This window comes from Brienomyrus brachyistius, chromosome 2, assembly GCF_023856365.1.
Source record: "Brienomyrus brachyistius isolate T26 chromosome 2, BBRACH_0.4, whole genome shotgun sequence".
Classification (NCBI taxonomy): domain Eukaryota; kingdom Metazoa; phylum Chordata; class Actinopteri; order Osteoglossiformes; family Mormyridae; genus Brienomyrus; species Brienomyrus brachyistius.
Genome location: NC_064534.1, coordinates 38,827,560 through 38,852,871, shown reverse-complemented (window position 1 = coordinate 38,852,871; position 25,312 = coordinate 38,827,560). Strand labels below are relative to the sequence as shown.

Genomic DNA, 25,312 nt, shown 5'->3' with positions numbered 1-25,312 from the left:
ACTCCGCTAACAGCCACAAAATCTCCGCCGCACGAAGCCCACTGGTAGCTGCTGAATCACATGCTTCCCCAAAACGTCGCGCTGTCAGAACACTGGGAGCTACACACACCAACAAGTCCATACTGCAGGCTGCAGCCAGAACTATTTTCTACATTCAAACATCGACGGCCTCTTCTCTCTAAAAATTCACCAGACCGCTTCTACCACCAGCAAAGAAGTTTCCATCCCTAATTCCTCTGTGATTCCCACTAACCTAAACATTAAGCTGGCATTGAAGGGTGTGAATTACCCCGGCCAATCTGTTCTTTTAAATACAGCTTTTAGCAAGTTTTGAAAGGAGAAGAGCAGAACTTGCTATGCCAATAATATCGAGTCTTCTGTGGCGAAGTGGTTTTTGCATAGAAAACAAAGCGGTCAGTTGAAGAGGAATAATATCAGTACTTTGTTTAAAACTGTGTGTAAAAAGCTGTCTCTTTATCATTAACAATAAGTTGTAAAACGTGAATGGGGAGTGACAGTCTTCAAGTTGGTGAGAAGATCGCGTCCTGGTGGAATAAAGGCACGAACAGCTTACAGCACCTAGAATTACCAGGAAGTATTTAGAGTAAAACGGTTTCTAAAAGCTGCCTTTATGAATGAGAGAAAAAAGAAATATATAATATAGTAAAATGGAAGGGGAGTGATAGATTTAAATTAATCGTGAAGTGGAGCGCCCCCTGTATAAAGTAAAAGTGAGAAAAGCTTACAGCACCTGGTATTCCCAGGTGGTCTCCCATTCAAGTACTAACCAGACCCTACCCTGCTTAGCTTTCGAGATCAGACGAGATCGGGTGCGTTCAGGGTGGTATGGCCGTAAGCAAGAGACGCTACCAAAAATAGCCCTTTTGCATTACACGTGTCTATACATACCAGTTAGTCCCATTGGATCCTACTCCTGTTTTTTTTTTTTTATCTGACTCACACTGCAGCACCACCATCCAATCGGCAGTGCCGGACCCACACCAAACATTCACCAAACTACTCATCCGGCAGCCTACCACAATTATTCCATTCTTTCCGCATCCGCACACTTCCTTCTCTTTAACTCCTTTTCACTACCGCACAGGTTAATCGCTGCACGTCCCCCGCCGGCAAACATTACTCCTTTGCCTACCTCTTGCAGGCTTCTCTTAACAACCCTCTGTTATCAACTCCGCTAACAGCCACAAAATCTCTGCCGCACGAAGCCCACTGGTAGCTGTTGAATCACATGCTTCCCCAAAATGTCGCGCTGTCAGAACACTGGGAGCTACACACACCAACAAGTCCATACTGCAGGCTGCAGCCAGAACTATTTTCTACATTCAAACATCGACGGCCTCTTCTCTCTAAAAATTCACCAGACCGCTTCTACCACCAGCAAAGAAGTTTCCATCCCTAATTCCTCTGTGATTCCCACTAACCTAAACATTAAGCTGGCATTGAAGGGTGTGAATTACCCCGGCCAATCTGTTCTTTTAAATACAGCTTTTAGCAAGTTTTGAAAGGAGAAGAGCAGAACTTGCTATGCCAATAATATCGAGTCTTCTGTGGCGAAGTGGTTTTTGCATAGAAAACAAAGCGGTCAGTTGAAGAGGAATAATATCAGTACTTTGTTTAAAACTGTGTGTAAAAAGCTGTCTCTTTATCATTAACAATAAGTTGTAAAACGTGAATGTGGAGTGACAGTCTTCAAGTTTGTCAGAAGATCGCGCCCTGGTGGAATAAAGGCACGAACAGCTTACAGCACCTAGAATTACCAGGCAGTATTTAGAGTAAAACGGTGTGTAAAGGCTGCCTTTATGAATGAGAGAAAAAATATATATATATAAAATAGTAAAATGGAAGGGGAGTGATAGATTTAAATTAATCGTGAAGTGGAGCGCCCCCTGTATAAAGTAAAAGTGAGAAAAGCTTACAGCACGTGGTATTCACAGGCAGTCTCCCATCCAAGTACTAACCAGACCCTACCCCACTTAGCTTCCGAGATCAGACGAGATCAGGCGTGTTCAGGGTGGTATGGCCGTAAGCAAGAGATGCTGCCAAAAACAGCCCTTTTGCATTACACGCGTCTATACATGCCAGTTAGTCCCATTGGATCCTACTCCTGGTTTTTTTTTTTTATTTGACTCACACTGCAGCCCCACCATCCAATCGGCAGCGCCGGACCCACACCAAACATTCACCAAACTACTCAGCCGGCAGCCTACCACAATTATTCCATTCTTTCCGCATCCGCACACTTCCTTCTCTTTAAGTCCTTTTCACTACCGCACAGGTTAATCGCCGCACGTCCCCCGCCGGCAAACATTACTCCTTTGCCTACTGCATGTAGGCTTCTCTTAACGACCCTCTGTTATCAACTCCGCTAACAGCCACAAAATCTCCGCCGCACGAAGCCCACTGGTAGCTGCTGAATCACATGCTTCCCCAAAACGTCGCGCTGTCAGAACACTGGGAGCTACACACACCAACAAGTCCATACTGCAGGCTGCAGCCAGAACAATTTTCTACATTCAAACATCGACGGCCTCTTCTCTCTAAAAATTCACCAGACCGCTTCTACCACCAGCAAAGAAGTTTCCATCCCTAATTCCTCTGTGATTCCCACTAACCTAACTATTAAGCTGGCATTGAAGGGTGTGAATTACCCCGGCCAATCTGTTCTTTTAAATACAGCTTTTAGCAAGTTTTGAAAGGAGAAGAGCAGAACTTGCTATGCCAATAATATCGAGTCTTCTGTGGCGAAGTGGTTTTTGCATAGAAAACAAAGCGGTCAGTTGAAGAGGAATAATATCAGTACTTTGTTTAAAACTGTGTGTAAAAAGCTGTCTCTTTATCATTAACAATAAGTTGTAAAACGTGAATGGGGAGTGACAGTCTTCAAGTTGGTGAGAAGATCGCGCCCTGGTGGAATAAAGGCACGAACAGCTTACAGCACCTAGAATTACCAAGAAGTATTTAGAGTAAAACGGCTTCTAAAAGCTGCCTTTATGAATGAGAGAAAAAAAAAAATATATATATAAAATAGTAAAATGGAAGGGGAGTGATAGATTTAAATTAATCGTGAAGTGGAGCGCCCCCTGTATAAAGTAAAAGTGAGAAAAGCTTACAGCACCTGGTATTCCCAGGTGGTCTCCCATCCAAGTACTAACCAGACCCTACCCTGCTTGGCTTCCGAGATCAGACGAGATCGGGCGTGTTCAGGGTGGTATGGCCGTAAGCGAGAGATGGTACCAAAAACAGCCCTTTTGCATTACACGCGTCTATACATGCCAGTTAGTCCCATTGGATCCTACTCCTGGTTTTTTTTTTTTTTTATCTGACTCACACTGCAGCCCCACCATCCAATCGGCAGCGCCGGACCCACACCAAACATTCACCAAACTACTCAGCCGGCAGCCTACCACAATTATTCCATTCTTTCCGCATCCGCACACTTCCTTCTTGTTAACTCCTTTTCACTACCGCACAGGTTAATCGCCGCACGTCCCCCGCCGGCAAATATTACTCCTTTGCCTACTGCATGTAGGCTTCTTTTAACGACCCTCTGTTATCAACTCCGCTAACAGCCACAAAATCTCCGCCGCACGAAGCCCACTGGTAGCTGCTGAATCACATGCTTCCCCAAAACGTCGCGCTGTCAGAACACTGGGAGCTACACAGACCAACAAGTCCATACTGCAGGCTGCAGCCAGAACAATTTTCTACATTCAAACATCGACGGCCTCTTCTCTCTAAAAATTCACCAGACCGCTTCTACCACCAGCAAAGAAGTTTCCATCCCTAATTCCTCTGTGATTCCCACTAACCTAAACATTAAGCTGGCATTGAAGGGTGTGAATTACCCCGGCCAATCTGTTCTTTTAAATACAGCTTTTAGCAAGTTTTGAAAGGAGAAGAGCAGAACTTGCTATGCCAATAATATCGAGTCTTCTGTGGCGAAGTGGTTTTTGCATAGAAAACAAAGCGGTCAGTTGAAGAGGAATAATATCAGTACTTTGTTTAAAACTGTGTGTAAAAAGCTGTCTCTTTATCATTAACAATAAGTTGTAAAACGTGAATGGGGAGTGACAGTCTTCAAGTTGGTGAGAAGATCGCGCCCTGGTGGAATAAAGGCACGAACAGCTTACAGCACCTAGAATTACCAGGAAGTATTTAGAGTAAAACGGTTTCTAAAAGCTGCCTTTATGAATGAGAGAAAAAAATATATATATATATAAAATAGTAAAATGGAAGGGGAGTGATAGATTTAAATTAATCGTGAAGTGGAGCGCCCCCTGTATAAAGTAAAAGTGAGAAAAGCTTACAGCACCTGGTATTCCCAGGTGGTCTCCCATCCAAGTACTAACCAGACCCTACCCTGCTTGGCTTCCGAGATCAGACGAGATCGGGCGTGTTCAGGGTGGTATGGCCGTAAGCGAGAGATGTTACCAAAAACAGCCCTTTTGCATTACACGCGTCTATACATGCCAGTTAGTCCCATTGGATCCTACTCCTGTTTTTTTTTTTTTTTATCTGACTCACACTGCAGCCCCACCATCCAATCGGCAGCGCCGGACCCACACCAAACATTCACCAAACTACTCAGCCGGCAGCCTACCACAATTATTCCATTCTTTCCGCATCCGCACACTTCCTTCTTGTTAACTCCTTTTCACTACCGCACAGGTTAATCGCCGCACGTCCCCCGCCGGCAAACATTACTCCTTTGCCTACTGCATGTAGGCTTCTCTTAACGACCCTCTGTTATCAACTCCGCTAACAGCCACAAAATCTCCGCCGCACGAAGCCCACTGGTAGCTGCTGAATCACATGCTTCCCCAAAACGTCGCGCTGTCAGAACACTGGGAGCTACACACACCAACAAGTCCATACTGCAGGCTGCAGCCAGAACAATTTTCTACATTCAAACATCGACGGCCTCTTCTCTCTAAAAATTCACCAGACCGCTTCTACCACCAGCAAAGAAGTTTCCATCCCTAATTCCTCTGTGATTCCCACTAACCTAAACATTAAGCTGGCATTGAAGGGTGTGAATTACCCCGGCCAATCTGTTCTTTTAAATACAGCTTTTAGCAAGTTTTGAAAGGAGAAGAGCAGAACTTGCTATGCCAATAATATCGAGTCTTCTGTGGCGAAGTGGTTTTTGCATAGAAAACAAAGCGGTCAGTTGAAGAGGAATAATATCAGTACTTTCTTTAAAACTGTGTGTAAAAAGCTGTCTCTTTATCATTAACAATAAGTTGTAAAACGTGAATGGGGAGTGACAGTCTTCAAGTTTGTGAGAAGATCGCGCCCTGGTGGAATAAAGGCCCGAACAGCTTACAGCACCTAGAATTACCAGGAAGTATTTAGAGTAAAACGGTGTGTAAAAGCTGCCTTTATGAATGAGAGAAAAAAAAATATATATATATATATATATATAAAATAGTAAAATGGAAGGGGAGTGATAGATTTAAATTAATCGTGAAGTGGAGCGCCCCCCGTTTAAAGTAAAAGTGAGAAAAGCTTACAGCACCTGGTATTCCCAGGAGGTCTCCCATCCAAGTACTAACCAGACCCTACACTGCTTGGCTTCCGAGATCAGACGAGATCGGGCGTGTTCAGGGTGGTATGGCCGTAAGCGAGAGATGCTACCAAAAACAGCCCTTTTGCATTACACGCGTCTATACATGCCAGTTAGTCCCATTGGATCCTACTCCTGGTTTTTTTTTTTTTTTTATCTGACTCACACTGCAGCCCCACCATCCAATCGGCAGCGCCGGACCCACACCAAACATTCACCAAACTACTCAGCCGGCAGCCTACCACAATTATTCCATTCTTTCCGCATCCGCACACTTCCTTCTTTTTAACTCCTTTTCACTACCGCACAGGTTAATCGCCGCACGTCCCCCGCCGGCAAACATTACTCCTTTGCCTACTGCATGCAGGCTTCTCTTAACGACCCTCTGTTATCAACTCCGCTAACAGCCACAAAATCTCCGCCGCACGAAGCCCACTGGTAGCTGCTGAATCACATGCTTCCCCAAAACGTCGCGCTGTCAGAACACTGGGAGCTACACACACCAACAAGTCCATACTGCAGGCTGCAGCCAGAACAATTTTCTACATTCAAACATCGACGGCCTCTTCTCTCTAAAAATTCACCAGACCGCTTCTACCACCAGCAAAGAAGTTTCCATCCCTAATTCCTCTGTGATTCCCACTAACCTAAACATTAAGCTGGCATTGAAGGGTGTGAATTACCCCGGCCAATCTGTTCTTTTAAATACAGCTTTTAGCAAGTTTTGAAAGGAGAAGAGCAGAACTTGCTATGCCAATAATATCGAGTCTTCTGTGGCGAAGTGGTTTTTGCATAGAAAACAAAGCGGTCAGTTGAAGAGGAATAATATCAGTACTTTGTTTAAAACTGTGTGTAAAAAGCTGTCTCTTTATCATTAACAATAAGTTGTAAAACGTGAATGGGGAGTGACAGTCTTCAAGTTTGTGAGAAGATCGCGCCCTGGTGGAATAAAGGCCCGAACAGCTTACAGCACCTAGAATTACCAGGAAGTATTTAAAGTAAAATGGTGTGTAAAAGCTGCCTTTATGAATGAGAGAAAAATATATATATATATAAAATAGTAAAATGGAAGGGGAGTGATAGATTTAAATTAATCGTGAAGTGGAGCGCCCCCTGTATAAAGTAAAAGTGAGAAAAGCTTACAGCACCTGGTATTCCCAGGAGGTCTCCCATCCAAGTACTAACCAGACCCTACCCTGCTTGGCTTCCGAGATCGGATGAGATCGGGCGTGTTCAGGGTGGTATGGCCATAAGCGAGAGACGTGACCAAAAACAGCCCTTTTGCATTACACGCGTCTATACATGCCAGTTAGTCCCATTGGATCATACTCCTGGTTTATTTATTTTTTTTTTCTGACTCACACTGCAGCACCACCATCCAATCGGCAGCGCCGGACCCACACCAAACATTCACCAAACTACTCAGCCGGCAGCCTACCACAATTATTCCATTCTTTCCGCATCCGCACACTTCCTTCTTTTTAACTCCTTTTCACTACCGCACAGGTTAATCGCCGCACGTCCCCCGCCGGCAAACATTACTCCTTTGCCTACTGCATGCAGGCTTCTATTAACGACCCTCTGTTATCAACTCCGCTAACAGCCACAAAATCTCCGCCGCACGAAGCCCACTGGTAGCTGCTGAATCACATGCTTCCCCAAAACGTCGCGCTGTCAGAACACTGGGAGCTACACACACCAACAAGTCCATACTGCAGGCTGCAGCCAGAACAATTTTCTACATTCAAAAATCGACGGCCTCTTCTCTCTAAAAATTCACCAGACCGCTTCTACCACCAGCAAAGAAGTTTCCATCCCTAATTCCTCTGTGATTCCCACTAACCTAAACATTAAGCTGGCATTGAAGGGTGTGAATTACCCCGGCCAATCTTTTCTTTTAAATACAGCTTTTAGCAAGTTTTGAAAGGAGAAGAGCAGAACTTGCTATGCCAATAATATCGAGTCTTCTGTGGCGAAGTGGTTTTTGCATAGAAAACAAAGCGGTCAGTTGAAGAGGAATAATATCAGTACTTTGTTTAAAACTGTGTGTAAAAAGCTGTCTCTTTATCATTAACAATAAGTTGTAAAACGTGAATGGGGAGTGACAGTCTTCAAGTTTGTGAGAAGATCGCGCCCTGGTGGAATAAAGGCCCGAACAGCTTACAGCACCTAGAATTACCAGGAAGTATTTAAAGTAAAATGGTGTGTAAAAGCTGCCTTTATGAATGAGAGAAAAAAATATATATATATAAAATAGTAAAATGGAAGGGGAGTGATAGATTTAAATTAATCGTGAAGTGGAGCGCCCCCTGTATAAAGTAAAAGTGAGAAAAGCTTACAGCACCTGGTATTCCCAGGAGGTCTCCCATCCAAGTACTAACCAGACTCTACCCTGCTTGGCTTCCGAGATCGGATGAGATCGGGCGTGTTCAGGGTGGTATGGCCATAAGCAAGAGACGTGACCAAAAACAGCCCTTTTGCATTACACGCGTCTATACATGCCAGTTAGTCCCATTGGATCATACTCCTGGTTTATTTTTTTTTTTTTTCTGACTCACACTGCAGCACCACCATCCAATCGGCAGCGCCGGACCCACACCAAACATTCACCAAACTACTCAGCCGGCAGCCTACCACAATTATTCCATTCTTTCCGCATCCGCACACTTCCTTCTTTTTAACTCCTTTTCACTACCGCACAGGTTAATCGCCGCACGTCCCCCGCCGGCAAACATTACTCCTTTGCCTACTGCATGCAGGCTTCTATTAACGACCCTCTGTTATCAACTCCGCTAACAGCCACAAAATCTCCGCCGCACGAAGCCCACTGGTAGCTGCTGAATCACATGCTTCCCCAAAACGTCGCGCTGTCAGAACACTGGGAGCTACACACACCAACAAGTCCATACTGCAGGCTGCAGCCAGAACAATTTTCTACATTCAAAAATCGACGGCCTCTTCTCTCTAAAAATTCACCAGACCGCTTCTACCACCAGCAAAGAAGTTTCCATCCCTAATTCCTCTGTGATTCCCACTAACCTAAACATTAAGCTGGCATTGAAGGGTGTGAATTACCCCGGCCAATCTGTTCTTTTAAATACAGCTTTTAGCAAGTTTTGAAAGGAGAAGAGCAGAACTTGCTATGCCAATAATATCGAGTCTTCTGTGGCGAAGTGGTTTTTGCATAGAAAACAAAGCGGTCAGTTGAAGAGGAATAATATCAGTACTTTGTTTAAAACTGTGTGTAAAAAGCTGTCTCTTTATCATTAACAATAAGTTGTAAAACGTGAATGGGGAGTGACAGTCTTCAAGTTTGTGAGAAGATCGCGCCCTGGTGGAATAAAGGCCCGAACAGCTTACAGCACCTAGAATTACCAGGAAGTATTTAAAGTAAAATGGTGTGTAAAAGCTGCCTTTATGAATGAGAGAAAAATATATATATATATAAAATAGTAAAATGGAAGGGGAGTGATAGATTTAAATTAATCGTGAAGTGGAGCGCCCCCTGTATAAAGTAAAAGTGAGAAAAGCTTACAGCACCTGGTATTCCCAGGAGGTCTCCCATCCAAGTACTAACCAGACTCTACCCTGCTTGGCTTCCGAGATCGGATGAGATCGGGCGTGTTCAGGGTGGTATGGCCATAAGCAAGAGACGTGACCAAAAACAGCCCTTTTGCATTACACGCGTCTATACATGCCAGTTAGTCCCATTGGATCATACTCCTGGTTTTTTTTTTTTTTTTTCTGACTCACACTGCAGCACCACCATCCAATCGGCAGCGCCGGACCCACACCAAACATTCACCAAACTACTCAGCCGGCAGCCTACCACAATTATTCCATTCTTTCCGCATTCGCACACTTCCTTCTTTTTAACTCCTTTTCAGTACCGCACAGGTTAATCGCCGCACGTCCCCCGCCGGCAAACATTACTCCTTTGCCTACTGCATGCAGGCTTCTATTAACGACCCTCTGTTATCAACTCCGCTAACAGCCACAAAATCTCCGCCGCACGAAGCCCACTGGTAGCTGCTGAATCACATGCTTCCCCAAAACGTCGCGCTGTCAGAACACTGGGAGCTACACACACCAACAAGTCCATACTGCAGGCTGCAGCCAGAACAATTTTCTACATTCAAACATCGACGGCCTCTTCTCTCTAAAAATTCACCAGACCGCTTCTACCACCAGCAAAGAAGTTTCCATCCCTAATTCCTCTGTGATTCCCACTAACCTAAACATTAAGCTGGCATTGAAGGGTGTGAATTACCCCGGCCAATCTGTTCTTTTAAATACAGCTTTTAGCAAGTTTTGAAAGGAGAAGAGCAGAACTTGCTATGCCAATAATATCGAGTCTTCTGTGGCGAAGTGGTTTTTGCATAGAAAACAAAGCGGTCAGTTGAAGAGGAATAATATCAGTACTTTGTTTAAAACTGTGTGTAAAAAGCTGTCTCTTTATCATTAACAATAAGTTGTAAAATGTGAATGGGGAGTGACAGTCTTCAAGTTTGTGAGAAGATCGCGCCCTGGTGGAATAAAGGCACGAACAGCTTACAGCACCTAGAATTACCAGGAAGTATTTAGAGTAAAACGGTGTGTAAAAGCTACCTTTATGAATGAGAGAAAAAAATATATATATATATATAAAATAGTAAAATGGAAGGGGAGTGATAGATGTGGCCCGGGAAACAACACGCAGGAACACAAATACTCTTTTTGGGTCTAATTTATTCCATAGGCCTAATTAATTAGACATTTTGGTTGGAAGATAAAAGGATTTACAATGAACAGTTTCTTAAACCTTACACTTTTCCCTTACAGAGGATTCTCTTACAGAAAAGAAATAAAACTCCACACTCAGGTGGGACTGGTACAGTATAAAAGTAAAATAAAACACACGGAAAACCCTGTGAGGCAGACCTCACATAACCGAGTACACCGAAATAAAAGGAAACGGCAGTTTTGCACTGAAAATAATACGGTAATGGCACACAGTAAAACCTCAAGGCGCGGGCAGAAAACCTTGTGACGCACCGCTCTCTGGTACTCTGGGAAACTCTCACCCCGCTCGGAAAACCGTCCGCAGCCCAGCTTATCCAGCTTAAAATGGCGCTTCCAGACAGTGGCTTTTCGCGCTCTCTCTCAGGTGATGATGTCACCAAGTTGCTTAAAGGCGCAACCACCTATTCCCCCTCGTTCCCCGATGCAGCTTAACCGCTCATGGTCAAAATCTCCAGATCACCCGGTTACATTCTCCCCTGCGTGGAGTAAGCGCCCTCGATTACTCACTACCTACCAAGGTCTTCCTAACCTCTTTGATTGCTTCTCGAAATAAAACTGTACTTAAACTAGTCAATATCTGTGAGACTGCAGCAGGACTTACGGAGGCCATGTCAAGAACGGATCTAGGCTCATGATACACATTTGAATGTTGCCCCGCGTTCACTCTTCGGCTCCGACGTGGCCCAGCTACAGGTCTCTGCATTTCAGGGCTAGGCTCACCTGCATCTGTTTCTACTGTCTCCCTATTTGGAGTTTCAGCAGACCCAATTTGCATGTCCTCATCCCGACAGGCCACTGGCTGTGAACCAACGAGTTCAGACCTGTCCAGCAATATATTTGACCCCAGGACCATATGTCTCACCAGGAAGACATCTTCCTCTGCATCTCCAACATCTGACTCGGTCCCTGAAGACGGACTAGACTGAGTTACAGGAGCAGGGAGTTTTCTCCGTGGCGCTGGCACAGAAGGGCTAACACAGGGCTTTATATCCACCCTGTTTACCCTCTTGCAAGGACCTCCCTCCACTGGCTCTACAGTGTAGGTGTTACCCAAAACTTCCACAACCCTGTGAACCGTGGGCTTCCATGCATCCTGTATCTTGTTGCGACCTAGTGGCCGATCACGCAAGTACACCAGGGCATCCACTTCAATCTTTGGACAATAGACTATGTCCCTCTGCACAGAAATGCGCTCAGCAGCTTTCTGCTCAGAATACACCTTCGCTCTGGCATGCGCTTCGCTTAAACACTGTTGATGCACAGCTAACCAATCATGGTTTGGATTGACCACCTGCTTTTGTCCCAACAAAGCATCCACTGGTAAGTGGGGTTCAACACCAAACAACAAATAATAAGGAGAATAGCCTGTGGTTGAATGGGGAGTCACATTGTACGCATACACCAATTCAGGCAGGTGCTCAGGCCATCTGCGTTTCTTTTCGGGAGGCAATGTGCGTAGCAAATCATGGATTAAATCGCTCGCACTGAGCATTTCCCGTAGGATGGTAGGGAGTAGTCCTGCTCTTCTTCACCCCATACAGTCTACAAAGCTCTGCTACAACCGCGCTTTCAAAATTTCGTCCCTGTTCTGAGTGAAGCCTCTCCGGGACTCCATACTTCATGAACCATTCCCGTAAAAGGATCTTTGCTGTGGTATCTGCCTTTTGGTCCCGAGCTGGGAAGGCCTGTGTAAATTTCGTGAAAATGTCTGTGACCACCAACACATTCTCACGACCGTCAATGGAAGGCTCCAGCACTGTGAAATCTACAGCAATCACCTCCAATGGTCTTGAGGCAAGAAAAGACTTCATGGCAGGATGGATCTTAGGCTGCGGCATCTTGGCAAGCACACACCGCTGACATTCCTTTACCCACCGCGCGACATCCTCGTGCATTCCTACCCAAAAGCATCTTCGCCTCAACAACTGCAATGTACGTTCAACGCCCTGATGACCCATAGAGTCATGCGCCCCTTCCAACACCTGCTTCCTCAGACTGCTAGGCAACAACAACTGAAAGTACTCTCCGTGTTTCTCATCCGAAACCACTCGATACAACAAGCCATTTACTATCTTCACACAATCCCAGTGTTTAAGCAACAGACGAACCGGTCTGGGCAAAACTTGCCGCTCCTTCCCTGTAGGTACCTTTTTCCGATCCCACAGGCCCCTAAATATCTGCAGCATCGGATCCTTTTGCTGGAATGACTGCAGTTCCTCCATTGAATAACCTGGGAGTGTTGGTGTGTTACCCTGAGTTAATTCAAGAGGCTTCTTCTCCCTGGGTTCTGCAATCCTAATCTGTCTAATCTTGCAGCTCTCAAGGGCTGCTGTAACCAGCTCTGAATCAAGCTTTGTGCCGCGACTCAGACTGCAAATCGCTACACAACCGTCAAACTCAGCATCTTCAGAAACTTGCTCCGGCTCCCCTGCTAATGGCTGCCTAGACAAAGTGTCAGCCACTATGTTATTTTGCCCTGGCCTATATTGTACCTCAAAATCAAACACCGACAGCTGAGCAACCCACCTTTGCTCTATAGCACCAAGCTTTGCTGTTTTTAAATAACATAGAGGGTTGTTGTCAGTAATGACCGTAAATTTGGAACCCAGTAAATAGCCACGAAACTTCTCAGTTATTGCCCATTTAAGAGCTAAGAGCTCTAGTTTCATACTACTGTAGTACCTATCATTCCTTTCGGCACTCCTCAGTCGCCTACTAGCATAGGCTATGACTCGTTTGACACCATCCTGTTGCTGATACAAAACGGCTCCAAGACCGTGGTTACTCGCATCAGTTTCTAGTATGAAAGGCTGAGTAAAATCCGTGAAGCCAAGGATGGGGGCACTAGTCAGCCTGTCCTTCAGTAAGTCAAAGGCCGCCTGACATTCTTCAGTCCACGCTAGAGTTAACAACTGGTTGGCCTTACCAGGACTACCTGTGTTTGAACACAAATTTACCACATCATGCAGTGGGCCAGCAATCTTTGAGAACCCATGGATAAACCGTCTGTAGTAGCTACAAAAGCCCAAGAATGATCTCAAACCCCTAACCGTAGATGGTACTGGCCATTGCCTCACAGCTGAAACCTTTCCTGGATCAGTACCTATACCATCAGCAGACACTTGGTGACCCAAGAAATTTACCTCGGTCTGGAGGAAATGGCACTTCTGTAATTTCACTTTAAGGCCTGTCTCTTTGAGACGCCTAAGCACCCTGTCAAGCCTCTCTAAGTGTTCCGGGAATGTCTGAGAATACACTAATATATCGTCAAGGTATACTAGCATGATTTGGAAGACAAGATCGTTCATAGTGGCCTGCATGAGCCTTTGAAACGTTGCAGGTCCATTGCAAACACCAAATGGTAATCTGAGATACTCATATAATCCAAAAGGAGTAGAGAAAGCAGTCTTATGCCTATCGTGCTCCTCTACCGCCACCTGATGATAATCACTCGCCAGATCAATGGTAGAGAAGTACTGGGCCCCCCGAAGGGCATCAAAACTTTCATCAATTCGCGGCAAGGGGAAGGCATCCTTTTTGGTCTTCTGATTTAACCGCCTATAATCCACACACAGCCGTAGGCTGCCATCTGCCTTCCTTACCAACACTATAGGTGATGCATAGGCGCTACTGCTTTCCTGAATAACACCTTTGCTTAAGAGTTTAGAAATGTGCTCCTTAACTTCACCATACTGGGTGGGCGGTATTCGCCGATAAGGCTGGGTAACAGGATCATCATCTGTTAGGTGAATTTCATGCCTTACCCTGTCCGTATACCCCAGGTCCTCGTCCTCTACTGCAAATATGTCAATATACCTGGCCAGCAGTGCCTTCAACTGAACCTTTTGTTCCTCATTACCACCAAGGTCAAGTGTCTCTAGAACAGATAAATCACCGTTACAACCAGGAACAACAACTGTAACTTGCTCAACGCTAGCCGCGATCCGCTGAAATTTCACTGCACATTGTGATTCATTCTCTATACACGCCACTTTCGACAGGACACCCAACCGGGCCCTAGGCGGGAGCCATACATCTTCTTGTGAGAGATTCAGAACTGGTAACTGCATCACGGGACTGGACGGATCTACCAGTGTGGGAATTACTATCAGACCCCTCGGTAATGGCGTGCTAAGTGGCTCAAACAACATCAGACCGTCATGTGCACCCTTAGCGACCTGGATCGTGGCTACAGATGCAGCAGGTATGTGTTCTGGGAACTTCCCAGCTACACGGACCACTGACTTACGGTCAACACTACACTTCTGCAGTCTCTGAAAAACGTCTCTCCAATCAGAATCCAATTTTCCACCCAGCGTAGTATCAAATTCTGCATAAACCAGCTCCCTACACCGACTGATAATGTTCATTCCCACAATGCAGGGTAAAGACTGTTCAGTACTAACTGGATCCCTGACCACCAGAAAGCCACAACTGGGCAGCTTTAAGCCCATTGCTATTACCTCTAACTCCAGATAACCCAGATAAGGTATGTCTAGTCCATTGGCGGCTGTTAATCTAAGCCAGCCAGAGGTGGGAAGCATATCCTCATCCTCTCCATGCAAGTATTTTCGAAAGAATTTCTCAGTAATGGTGCTCACCTGGCTACCAGTATCTAATAGGCAGGGTGTCTTAATGTCCCCAATTTTAAGCTCAACAACTGGACATGTCCCTACAGCTCGCTGCAGCAACTGACTCTGGGATGACGGTGTAAGATTTGAGTCTAGGGTACTTCCCCGAATTGCTCGACTCACAACAACTGGGGAGGGGCGTTTCCCTGAGCTGCGGGGGAAGAAACTACACCTCCAGCATTTTGCCTTTGCAAGCAATCCTTTGCCACATGCCCCGCACCTCGACACTTAAAACAGATGGGCCGCCCATCTTCGGTATACCTGGGCTGTCGTTTAGGCCTGGCATCACTACTAAATCCACCCTTCTGTACGGCAAGATCTTTCACCGCCCTGGTCAACTCACTAATGGCCTTCCCCTGGTCAGCTATTACCTTAAGGACATCCTCCAAGGTGGCAGAATTTGCTTCCTGCGCTTGTAAGGCGGAACAGTGTACATGATCACTGCTGCCCCTAAATTTGGTGGTCTTCGGGTTTCTGGGAAACTCTTCCAGACACCACAGCTGAGCCTCCTCCCGCACCTCAATCATGGATGACTCTGGGTTGCCTCGCACATATTTACGAAGCTCCCTTCTAAGAGCAGGGTCTCTAACCCCTTCTATGAACTGATCCCTTAGTGTCTTTCTCTCATTAGTGACTGCTTCCGGAGAACACCTCAATACAGAATTAAGAGCTTGCGATAGGGCGTGGGAAAATTCTCGAATGCCCTCCCCCTCCTGCTGCCTCCGACTATAGAAACTATGCAGCAGTTGATGAACACTGCGCTTGTCCCTGAAAGCTGCTCTCAGGTAGGTGAATAAGTCATTGGGATTGTCACAATCAGCATTACTGCGCATATGCGCTTCCTCTAAAGCTGCTCCCCTAAGAAGTGACAATACAAAATCATACTGGTCCTGTTCAGATTGATTTCTTGCACGAAGCACACGTTCAACTTCGTCAATGAAATCATCCACCGATCGGCCATCAGTCTCAAAGTCACCACTAAATGGAGAGATATGTCTCTCCCTGGGAACATAAACATAAGACCGCTTAGTTAGGGCAGCTATCGTCGCCATGGCGTCCTCATGTCTACTCTGTAGTTCTTTAACCTGCCCCCTCAAAACAGTCTCAGACTGCTCATCTTCTGAACCAGACATCGTAAAATACTCTACACCACACTTTTTGAAAGGATAAACGGTCCTCTGAAAGTTCAGGCGAGGGATGAGCACTCCACCCGGTCCACTCTTCTGGGAACGTCACACCGGCTCCGCCGCTTGGGCACTCCTCGCACCGCTTCCCGTTACTCGAGTTGCTCCACCGGTCCAGTGTCCCTCCAGTCAGCAGAAACCACCAACCTGTTTCTTCACCACTACCGTATTATTTCCCGTTGCTTTTATATAGCATACTGAACAATGCAAATCCTCTTAAATGATTGGAATATACCCCACTCCTGGTACCAAAATTTGTGGCCCGGGAAACAACACGCAGGAACACAAATACTCTTTTTGGGTCTAATTTATTCCATAGGCCTAATTAATTAGACATTTTGGTTGGAAGATAAAAGGATTTACAATGAACAGTTTCTTAAACCTTACACTTTTCCCTTACAGAGGATTCTCTTACAGAAAAGAAATAAAACTCCACACTCAGGTGGGACTGGTACAGTATAAAAGTAAAATAAAACACACGGAAAACCCTGTGAGGCAGACCTCACATAACCGAGTACACCGAAATAAAAGGAAACGGCAGTTTTGCACTGAAAATAATACGGTAATGGCACACAGTAAAACCTCAAGGCGCGGGCAGAAAACCTTGTGACGCACCGCTCTCTGGTACTCTGGGAAACTCTCACCCCACTCGGAAAACCGTCCGCAGCCCAGCTTATCCAGCTTAAAATGGCGCATCCAGACAGTGGCTTTTCGCGCTCTCTCTCAGGTGATGATGTCACCAAGTTGCTTAAAGGCGCAACCACCTATTCCCCCTCGTTCCCCGATGCAGCTTAACCGCTCATGGTCAAAATCTCCAGATCACCTGGTTACATAGATTTAAATTAATCGTGAAGTGGAGCGCCCCCTGTATAAAGTAAAAGTGAGAAAAGCTTACAGCACCTGGTATTCACAGGTGGTGTCCCATCCAAGTACTAACCAGACCCTAGCCTGTTTAGCTTCCGAGATCAGACGAGATCGGGCGCGTTCAGGGTGGTATGGCTGTAAGCGAGAGATGTTAGCAAAAATAGCCCTTTTGCATTACACGCGTCTATACATTCCAGTTAGTCCCATTGGATCCTACTCCTGTTTTTTTTTTTTTTTATCTGACTCACACTGCAGCCCCACCATCCAATCGGCAGTGCCGGAACCACACCAAACATTCACCAAACTACTCAGCCGGCAGCCTACCACAATTATTCCATTCTTTCCGCATCCGCACACTTCCTTCTCTTTAACTCCTTTTCACTACCGCACAGGTTAATCGCCGCACGTCCCCCGCCGGCAAACATTACTCCTTTGCCTACCGCATGCAGGCTTCTCTTAACGACTCTCTGTTATCAACTCCGCTAACAGCCACAAAATCTCCGCCGCACGAAGCCCACTGGTAGCTGCTGAATCACATGCTTCCCCAAAACGTCGCGCTGTCAGAACACTGGGAGCTACACACACCAACAAGTCCATACTGCAGGCTGCAGCCAGAACAATTTTCTACATTCAAACATCGACGGCCTCTTCTCTCTAAAAATTCACCAGACCGCTTCTACCACCAGCAAAGAAGTTTCCATCCCTAATTCCTCTGTGATTCCCACTAACCTAAACATTAAGCTGGCATTGAAAGGTGTGAATTACCCCGGCCAATCTGTTCTTTTAAATACAGCTTTTAGCAAGTTTTGAAAGGAGAAGAGCAGAACTTGCTATGCCAATAATATCGAGTCTTCTGTGGCGAAGTGGTTTTTGCATAGAAAACAAAGCGGTGAGTTGAAGAGGAATTATATCAGTACTTTGTTTAAAACTGTGTGTAAAAAGCTGTCTCTTTATTATTAACAATAAGTTGTAAAACGTGAATGGGGAGTGACAGTCTTCAAGTTTGTGAGAAGATCGCGCCCTGGTGGAATAAAGGCACGAACAGCTTACAGCACCTAGAATTACCAGGAAGTATTTAGAGTAAAACGGTGTGTAAAAGCTGCCTTTATGAATGAAAGAAAAAATATATATATATATAAAATAGTAAAACGGAAGGGGAGTGATAGATTTAAATTAATCGTGAAGTGGAGCGCCCCCTGTATAAAGTAAAAGTGAGAAAAGCTTACAGCACCTGGTATTCCCAGGAGGTCTCCCATCCAAGTACTAACCAGACCCTACCCTGCTTGGCTTTCGAGATCGGATGAGATCGGGCGTGTTCAGGGTGGTATGGCCATAAGTGAGAGATGCTACCAAAAACAGCCCTTTTGCATTACACGCGTCTATACATGCCAGTTAGTCCCATTGGATCCTACTCCTGGTTTTTTTTATTTTTTTATCTGACTCACACTGCAGCACCACCATCCAATCGGCAGCGCCGGACCCACACCAAACATTCACCAAACTACTCAGCCGGCAGCCTACCACAATTATTCCATTCTTTCCGCATCCGCACACTTCCTTCTCTTTAACTCCTTTTCACTACCGCACAGGTTAATCGCCGCACGTCCCCCGCCGGCAAACATTACTCCTTTGCCTACCGCATGCAGGCTTCTCTTAATGACCTTCTGTTATCAACTCCGCTAACAGCCACAAAATCTCCGCCGCACGAAGCCCACTGGTAGCTGCTGAATCACATGCTTCCCCAAAACGTCGCGCTGTCAGAACACTGGGAGCTACACACACCAACAAGTCCATACTGCAGGCTGCAGCTAGAACAATTTTCTACATTCAAACATCGACGGCCTCTTCTCTCTAAAAATTCACCAGACCGCTTCTACCACCAGCAAAGAAGTTTCCATCCCTAATTCCTCTGTGATTCCCACTAACCTAAACATTAAGCTGGCATTGAAAGGTGTGAATTACCCCGGCCAATCTGTTCTTTTAAATACAGCTTTTAGCAAGTTTTGAAAGGAGAAGAGCAGAACTTGCTATGCCAATAATATCGAGTCTTCTGTGGCGAAGTGGTTTTTGCATAGAAAACAAAGCGGTCAGTTGAAGAGGAATAATATCAGTACTTTGTTTAAAACTGTGTGTAAAAAGCTGTCTCTTTATCATTAACAATAAGTTGTAAAACGTGAATGGGGAGTGACAGTCTTCAAGTTTGTGAGAAGATCGCGCCCTGGTGGAATAAAGGCACGAACAGCTTACAGCACCTAGAATTACCAGGAAGTATTTAGAGTAAAACGGTTTCTAAAAGCTGCCTTTAGGAATGAGAGAAAAAAAAAAAATATATATATAAAATAGTAAAATGGAAGGGGAGTGATAGATTTAAATTAATCGTGAAGTGGAGCGCCCCCTGTATAAAGTAAAAGTGAGAAAAGCTTACAGCACCTGGTATTCACAGGTGGTGTCCCATCCAAGTACTAACCAGACCCTAGCCTGTTTAGCTTCCGAGATCAGACGAGATCGGGCGCGTTCAGGGTGGTATGGCTGTAAGCGAGAGATGTTAGCAAAAATAGCCCTTTTGCATTACACGCGTCTATACATTCCAGTTAGTCCCATTGGATCCTACTCCTGTTTTTTTTTTTTTTTATCTGACTCACACTGCAGCACCACCATCCAATCGGCAGTGCCGGAACCACACCAAACATTCACCAAACTACTCAGCCGGCAGCCTACCACAATTATTCCATTCTTTCCGCATCCGCACACTTCCTTCTCTTTAACTCCTTTTCACTACCGCACAGGTTAATCGCCGCACGTCCCCCGCCGGCAAACATTACTCCTTTGCCTACCGCATGCAGGCTTCTCTTAACGACTCTCTGTTATCAACTCCGCTAACAGCCACAAAATCTCCGCCGCACGAAGCCCACTGGTAGCTGCTGAATCACATGCTTCCCCAAAACGTCGCGCTGTCAGAACACTGGGAGCTACACACACCAACAAGTCCATACTGCAGGCTGCAGCCAGAACAATTTTCTACATTCAAACATCGACGGCCTCTTCTCTCTAAAAATTCACCAGACCGCTTCTACCACCAGCAAAGAAGTTTCCATCCCTAATTCCTCTGTGATTCCCACTAACCTAAACATTAAGCTGGCATTGAAAGGTGTGAATTACCCCGGCCAATCTGTTCTTTTAAATACAGCTTTTAGCAAGTTTTGAAAGGAGAAGAGCAGAACTTGCTATGCCAATAATATCGAGTCTTCTGTGGCGAAGTGGTTTTTGCATAGAAAACAAAGCGGTGAGTTGAAGAGGAATTATATCAGTACTTTGTTTAAAACTGTGTGTAAAAAGCTGTCTCTTTATTATTAACAATAAGTTGTAAAACGTGAATGGGGAGTGACAGTCTTCAAGTTTGTGAGAAGATCGCGCCCTGGTGGAATAAAGGCACGAACAGCTTACAGCACCTAGAATTACCAGGAAGTATTTAGAGTAAAACGGTGTGTAAAAGCTGCCTTTATGAATGAAAGAAAAAATATATATATATATAAAATAGTAAAACGGAAGGGGAGTGATAGATTTAAATTAATCGTGAAGTGGAGCGCCCCCTGTATAAAGTAAAAGTGAGAAAAGCTTACAGCACCTGGTATTCCCAGGAGGTCTCCCATCCAAGTACTAACCAGACCCTACCCTGCTTGGCTTTCGAGATCGGATGAGATCGGGCGTGTTCAGGGTGGTATGGCCATAAGTGAGAGACGCTACCAAAAACATCCCTTTTGCATTACACGCGTCTATACATGCCAGTTAGTCCCATTGGATCCTACTCCTGGTTTTTTTTATTTTTTTATCTGACTCACACTGCAGCACCACCATCCAATCGGCAGCGCCGGACCCACACCAAACATTCACCAAACTACTCAGCCGGCAGCCTACCACAATTATTCCATTCTTTCCGCATCCGCACACTTCCTTCTCTTTAACTCCTTTTCACTACCGCACAGGTTAATCGCCGCACGTCCCCCGCCGGCAAACATTACTCCTTTGCCTACCGCATGCAGGCTTCTCTTAATGACCTTCTGTTATCAACTCCGCTAACAGCCACAAAATCTCCGCCGCACGAAGCCCACTGGTAGCTGCTGAATCACATGCTTCCCCAAAACGTCGCGCTGTCAGAACACTGGGAGCTACACACACCAACAAGTCCATACTGCAGGCTGCAGCCAGAACAATTTTCTACATTCAAACATCGACGGCCTCTTCTCTCTAAAAATTCACCAGACCGCTTCTACCACCAGCAAAGAAGTTTCCATCCCTAATTCCTCTGTGATTCCCACTAACCTAAACATTAAGCTGGCATTGAAAGGTGTGAATTACCCCGGCCAATCTGTTCTTTTAAATACAGCTTTTAGCAAGTTTTGAAAGGAGAAGAGCAGAACTTGCTATGCCAATAATATCGAGTCTTCTGTGGCGAAGTGGTTTTTGCATAGAAAACAAAGCGGTGAGTTGAAGAGGAATTATATCAGTACTTTGTTTAAAACTGTGTGTAAAAAGCTGTCTCTTTATTATTAACAATAAGTTGTAAAACGTGAATGGGGAGTGACAGTCTTCAAGTTTGTGAGAAGATCGCGCCCTGGTGGAATAAAGGCACGAACAGCTTACAGCAGCTATAATTACCAGGCAGTATTTAGAGTAAAACGGTGTGTAAGAGCTGCCTTTATGAATGAAAGAAAAAAAAAAAATATATATAAAATAGTAAAATGGAAGGGGAGTGATAGATTTAAATTAATCGTGAAGTGGAGCGCCCCCTGTATAAAGTAAAAGTGAGAAAAGCTTACAGCACCTGGTATTCACAGGTGGTGTCCCATCCAAGTACTAACCAGACCCTAGCCTGTTTAGCTTCCGAGATCAGACGAGATCGGGCGCGTTCAGGGTGGTATGGCTGTAAGCGAGAGATGTTAGCAAAAATAGCCCTTTTGCATTACACGCGTCTATACATTCCAGTTAGTCCCATTGGATCCTACTCCTGTTTTTTTTTTTTTTTATCTGACTCACACTGCAGCCCCACCATCCAATCGGCAGTGCCGGAACCACACCAAACATTCACCAAACTACTCAGCCGGCAGCCTACCACAATTATTCCATTCTTTCCGCATCCGCACACTTCCTTCTCTTTAACTCCTTTTCACTACCGCACAGGTTAATCGCCGCACGTCCCCCGCCGGCAAACATTACTCCTTTGCCTACCGCATGCAGGCTTCTCTTAACGACTCTCTGTTATCAACTCCGCTAACAGCCACAAAATCTCCGCCGCACGAAGCCCACTGGTAGCTGCTGAATCACATGCTTCCCCAAAACGTCGCGCTGTCAGAACACTGGGAGCTACACACACCAACAAGTCCATACTGCAGGCTGCAGCCAGAACAATTTTCTACATTCAAACATCGACGGCCTCTTCTCTCTAAAAATTCACCAGACCGCTTCTACCACCAGCAAAGAAGTTTCCATCCCTAATTCCTCTGTGATTCCCACTAACCTAAACATTAAGCTGGCATTGAAAGGTGTGAATTACCCCGGCCAATCTGTTCTTTTAAATACAGCTTTTAGCAAGTTTTGAAAGGAGAAGAGCAGAACTTGCTATGCCAATAATATCGAGTCTTCTGTGGCGAAGTGGTTTTTGCATAGAAAACAAAGCGGTGAGTTGAAGAGGAATTATATCAGTACTTTGTTTAAAACTGTGTGTAAAAAGCTGTCTCTTTATTATTAACAATAAGTTGTAAAACGTGAATGGGGAATGACAGTCTTCAAGTTTGTGAGAAGATCGCGCCCTGGTGGAATAAAGGCACGAACAGCTTACAGCACCTAGAATTACCAGGAAGTATTTAGAGTAAAACGGTGTGTAAAAGCTGCCTTTATGAATGAAAGAAAAAATATATATATATATAAAATAGTAAAACGGAAGGGGAGTGATAGATTTAAATTAATCGTGAAGTGGAGCGCCCCCTGTATAAAGTAAAAGTGAGAAAAGCTTACAGCACCTGGTATTCCCAGGAGGTCTCCCATCCAAGTACTAACCAGACCCTACCCTGCTTGGCTTTCGAGATCGGATGAGATCGGGCGTGTTCAGGGTGGTATGGCCATAAGTGAGAGACGCTACCAAAAACAGCCCTTTTGCATTACACGCGTCTATACATGCCAGTTAGTCCCATTGGATCCTACTCCTGTTTTTTTTTTTTTTTATATCTGACTCACACTGCAGCACCACCATCCAATCGGCAGCGCCGGACCCACACCAAACATTCACCAAACTACTCAGCCGGCAGCCTACCACAATTATTCCATTCTTTCCGCATCCGCACACTTCCTTCTCTTTAACTCCTTTTCACTACCGCACAGGTTAATCGCCGCACGTCCCCCGCCGGCAAACATTACTCCTTTGCCTACCGCATGCAGGCTTCTCTTAATGACCTTCTGTTATCAACTCCGCTAACAGCCACAAAATCTCCGCCGCACGAAGCCCACTGGTAGCTGCTGAATCACATGCTTCCCCAAAACGTCGCGCTGTCAGAACACTGGGAGCTACACGCACCAACAAGTCCATACTGCAGGCTGCAGCCAGAACAATTTTCTACATTCAAACATTGACGGCCTCTTCTCTCTAAAAATTCACCAGACCGCTTCTACCACCAGCAAAGAAGTTTCCATCCCTAATTCCTCTGTGATTCCCACTAACCTAAACATTAAGCTGGCATTGAAGGGTGTGAATTACCTCGGCCAACCTGCTCTTTTAAATACAGCTTTTAGCAAGTTTTGAAAGGAGGAGAAGCGAAGACCTTGCTATGCCAATAATAACGAGTCTTCTGTGGTGAAGTCGTTTTTGCATAGAAAACAAAGCGGTGAGTTGAAGAGGAATTATATTAGTACTTTGTTTAAAACTGTGTGTAAAAAGCTGTCTCTTTATTATTAACAATAAGTTGTAAAACGTGAATGGGGAGTGACAGTCTTCAAGTTTGTGAGAAGATCGCGCCCTGGTGGAATAAAGGCACGAACAGCTTACAGCACCTAGAATTACCAGGCAGTATTTAGAGTAAAACGGTTTCCAAAAGCTGCCTTTATGAAAGAGAGAGAAAAAAAATATATATATAAAATAGTAAAATGGAAGGGAAGTGATAGATTTAAATTAATCGTGAAGTGGAGCGCCCCCTGTATAAAGTAAAAGTGAGAAAAGCTTACAGCACCTGGTATTCCCAAGTGGTCTCCCATCCAAGTACTAACCAGACCCTACCCTGCTTAGCTTCCAAGATCAGACAAGATCTGGCGTGTTCAGGGTGGTATGGCCGTAAGCGAAAGACGCTACCAAAAACAGCCCTTTTGCATTACACGCGTCTATACATGCCAGTTAGTCCCATTGGATCCTACTCCTGTTTTTTTTTTTTTTTTTATCTGACTCACACTGCAGCCCCACCATCCAATCGGCAGTGCCGGAACCACACCAAACATTCACCAAACTACTCAGCCGGCAGCCTACCACAATTATTCCATTCTTTCCGCATCCGCACACTTCCTTCTCTTTAACTCCTTTTCACTACCGCACAGGTTAATCGCCGCACGTCCCCCGCCGGCAAACATTACTCCTTTGCCTACCGCATGCAGGCTTCTCTTAATGACCTTCTGTTATCAACTCCGCTAACAGCCACAAAATCTCCGCCGCACGAAGCCCACTGGTAGCTGCTGAATCACATGTGTTAGGTTGAAGAAACAGTTGTTAATCATTTCTGTATGATCAGCAATGAGTGTAAATATATATGTATACGTTATTTCTTATCTTCTAGCCACATACTCTTAGCTATTGTACTCTAAGTAGGTGGTTAACAGCTGCCTACTTAGATAAGAATCTCACTTCCCTCTCTTGCGCCCCCCATTGACTATAAATAAAGAAGCCAAGGGGAACCACCCTTTGTAACACATTCTGCTGTAGTTTGCATTGCAGAGAGTGTGGGTACCCTTGCAAGTAAAACTGTAACCTGTGTGTGTCTCATAAATGTGGAGTTGGGGTGGAAACGCCGGGCGCTTTCCCCAACAACATGCTTCCCCAAAACGTCGCGCTGTCAGAACACTGGGAGCTACACACACCAACAAGTCCATACTGCAGGCTGCAGCCAGAACAATTTTCTACATTCAAACACTGACGGCCTCTTCTCTCTAAAAATTCACCAGACCGCTTCTACCACCAGCAAAGAAGTTTCCATCCCTAATTCCTCTGTGATTCCCACTAACCTAAACAT

General features: G+C 45.3%; 14 non-coding genes and 1 pseudogene across 14 annotated transcripts; all 15 read right to left on the bottom strand.

Annotated features, from left to right (window-relative positions):
• Positions 1-739: 739 nt before the first annotated feature.
• LOC125732940 (5S ribosomal RNA) lies at positions 740-858 on the bottom strand. The gene has a single exon (XR_007392302.1). It is a non-coding gene; the product is annotated as a 5S ribosomal RNA (ribosomal RNA).
• A 1,072-nt stretch (positions 859-1,930) lies between these two features.
• LOC125731370 (5S ribosomal RNA) lies at positions 1,931-2,049 on the bottom strand (annotated as a pseudogene).
• Positions 2,050-3,124: 1,075 nt separating this feature from the next.
• On the bottom strand, positions 3,125-3,243 carry LOC125732981 (5S ribosomal RNA). Its single transcript, XR_007392341.1, has one exon. It is a non-coding gene; the product is annotated as a 5S ribosomal RNA (ribosomal RNA).
• Positions 3,244-4,321: 1,078 nt separating this feature from the next.
• Positions 4,322-4,440, bottom strand: LOC125732980 (5S ribosomal RNA). The gene has a single exon (XR_007392340.1). It is a non-coding gene; the product is annotated as a 5S ribosomal RNA (ribosomal RNA).
• A 1,087-nt stretch (positions 4,441-5,527) lies between these two features.
• On the bottom strand, positions 5,528-5,646 carry LOC125734788 (5S ribosomal RNA). The gene has a single exon (XR_007394091.1). It is a non-coding gene; the product is annotated as a 5S ribosomal RNA (ribosomal RNA).
• Positions 5,647-6,723: 1,077 nt separating this feature from the next.
• LOC125732618 (5S ribosomal RNA) lies at positions 6,724-6,842 on the bottom strand. Its single transcript, XR_007391993.1, has one exon. It is a non-coding gene; the product is annotated as a 5S ribosomal RNA (ribosomal RNA).
• A 1,077-nt stretch (positions 6,843-7,919) lies between these two features.
• On the bottom strand, positions 7,920-8,038 carry LOC125734849 (5S ribosomal RNA). Its single transcript, XR_007394152.1, has one exon. It is a non-coding gene; the product is annotated as a 5S ribosomal RNA (ribosomal RNA).
• Positions 8,039-9,115: 1,077 nt separating this feature from the next.
• Positions 9,116-9,234, bottom strand: LOC125734847 (5S ribosomal RNA). Its single transcript, XR_007394150.1, has one exon. It is a non-coding gene; the product is annotated as a 5S ribosomal RNA (ribosomal RNA).
• Positions 9,235-17,072: 7,838 nt separating this feature from the next.
• LOC125736508 (5S ribosomal RNA) lies at positions 17,073-17,191 on the bottom strand. Its single transcript, XR_007395786.1, has one exon. It is a non-coding gene; the product is annotated as a 5S ribosomal RNA (ribosomal RNA).
• Positions 17,192-18,267: 1,076 nt separating this feature from the next.
• On the bottom strand, positions 18,268-18,386 carry LOC125735255 (5S ribosomal RNA). The gene has a single exon (XR_007394552.1). It is a non-coding gene; the product is annotated as a 5S ribosomal RNA (ribosomal RNA).
• Positions 18,387-19,466: 1,080 nt separating this feature from the next.
• LOC125736507 (5S ribosomal RNA) lies at positions 19,467-19,585 on the bottom strand. The gene has a single exon (XR_007395785.1). It is a non-coding gene; the product is annotated as a 5S ribosomal RNA (ribosomal RNA).
• A 1,076-nt stretch (positions 19,586-20,661) lies between these two features.
• LOC125735253 (5S ribosomal RNA) lies at positions 20,662-20,780 on the bottom strand. The gene has a single exon (XR_007394551.1). It is a non-coding gene; the product is annotated as a 5S ribosomal RNA (ribosomal RNA).
• A 1,078-nt stretch (positions 20,781-21,858) lies between these two features.
• On the bottom strand, positions 21,859-21,977 carry LOC125736506 (5S ribosomal RNA). Its single transcript, XR_007395784.1, has one exon. It is a non-coding gene; the product is annotated as a 5S ribosomal RNA (ribosomal RNA).
• A 1,076-nt stretch (positions 21,978-23,053) lies between these two features.
• On the bottom strand, positions 23,054-23,172 carry LOC125735252 (5S ribosomal RNA). Its single transcript, XR_007394550.1, has one exon. It is a non-coding gene; the product is annotated as a 5S ribosomal RNA (ribosomal RNA).
• A 1,081-nt stretch (positions 23,173-24,253) lies between these two features.
• LOC125737138 (5S ribosomal RNA) lies at positions 24,254-24,372 on the bottom strand. Its single transcript, XR_007396405.1, has one exon. It is a non-coding gene; the product is annotated as a 5S ribosomal RNA (ribosomal RNA).
• Between the last annotated feature and the right edge of the window lie 940 nt (positions 24,373-25,312).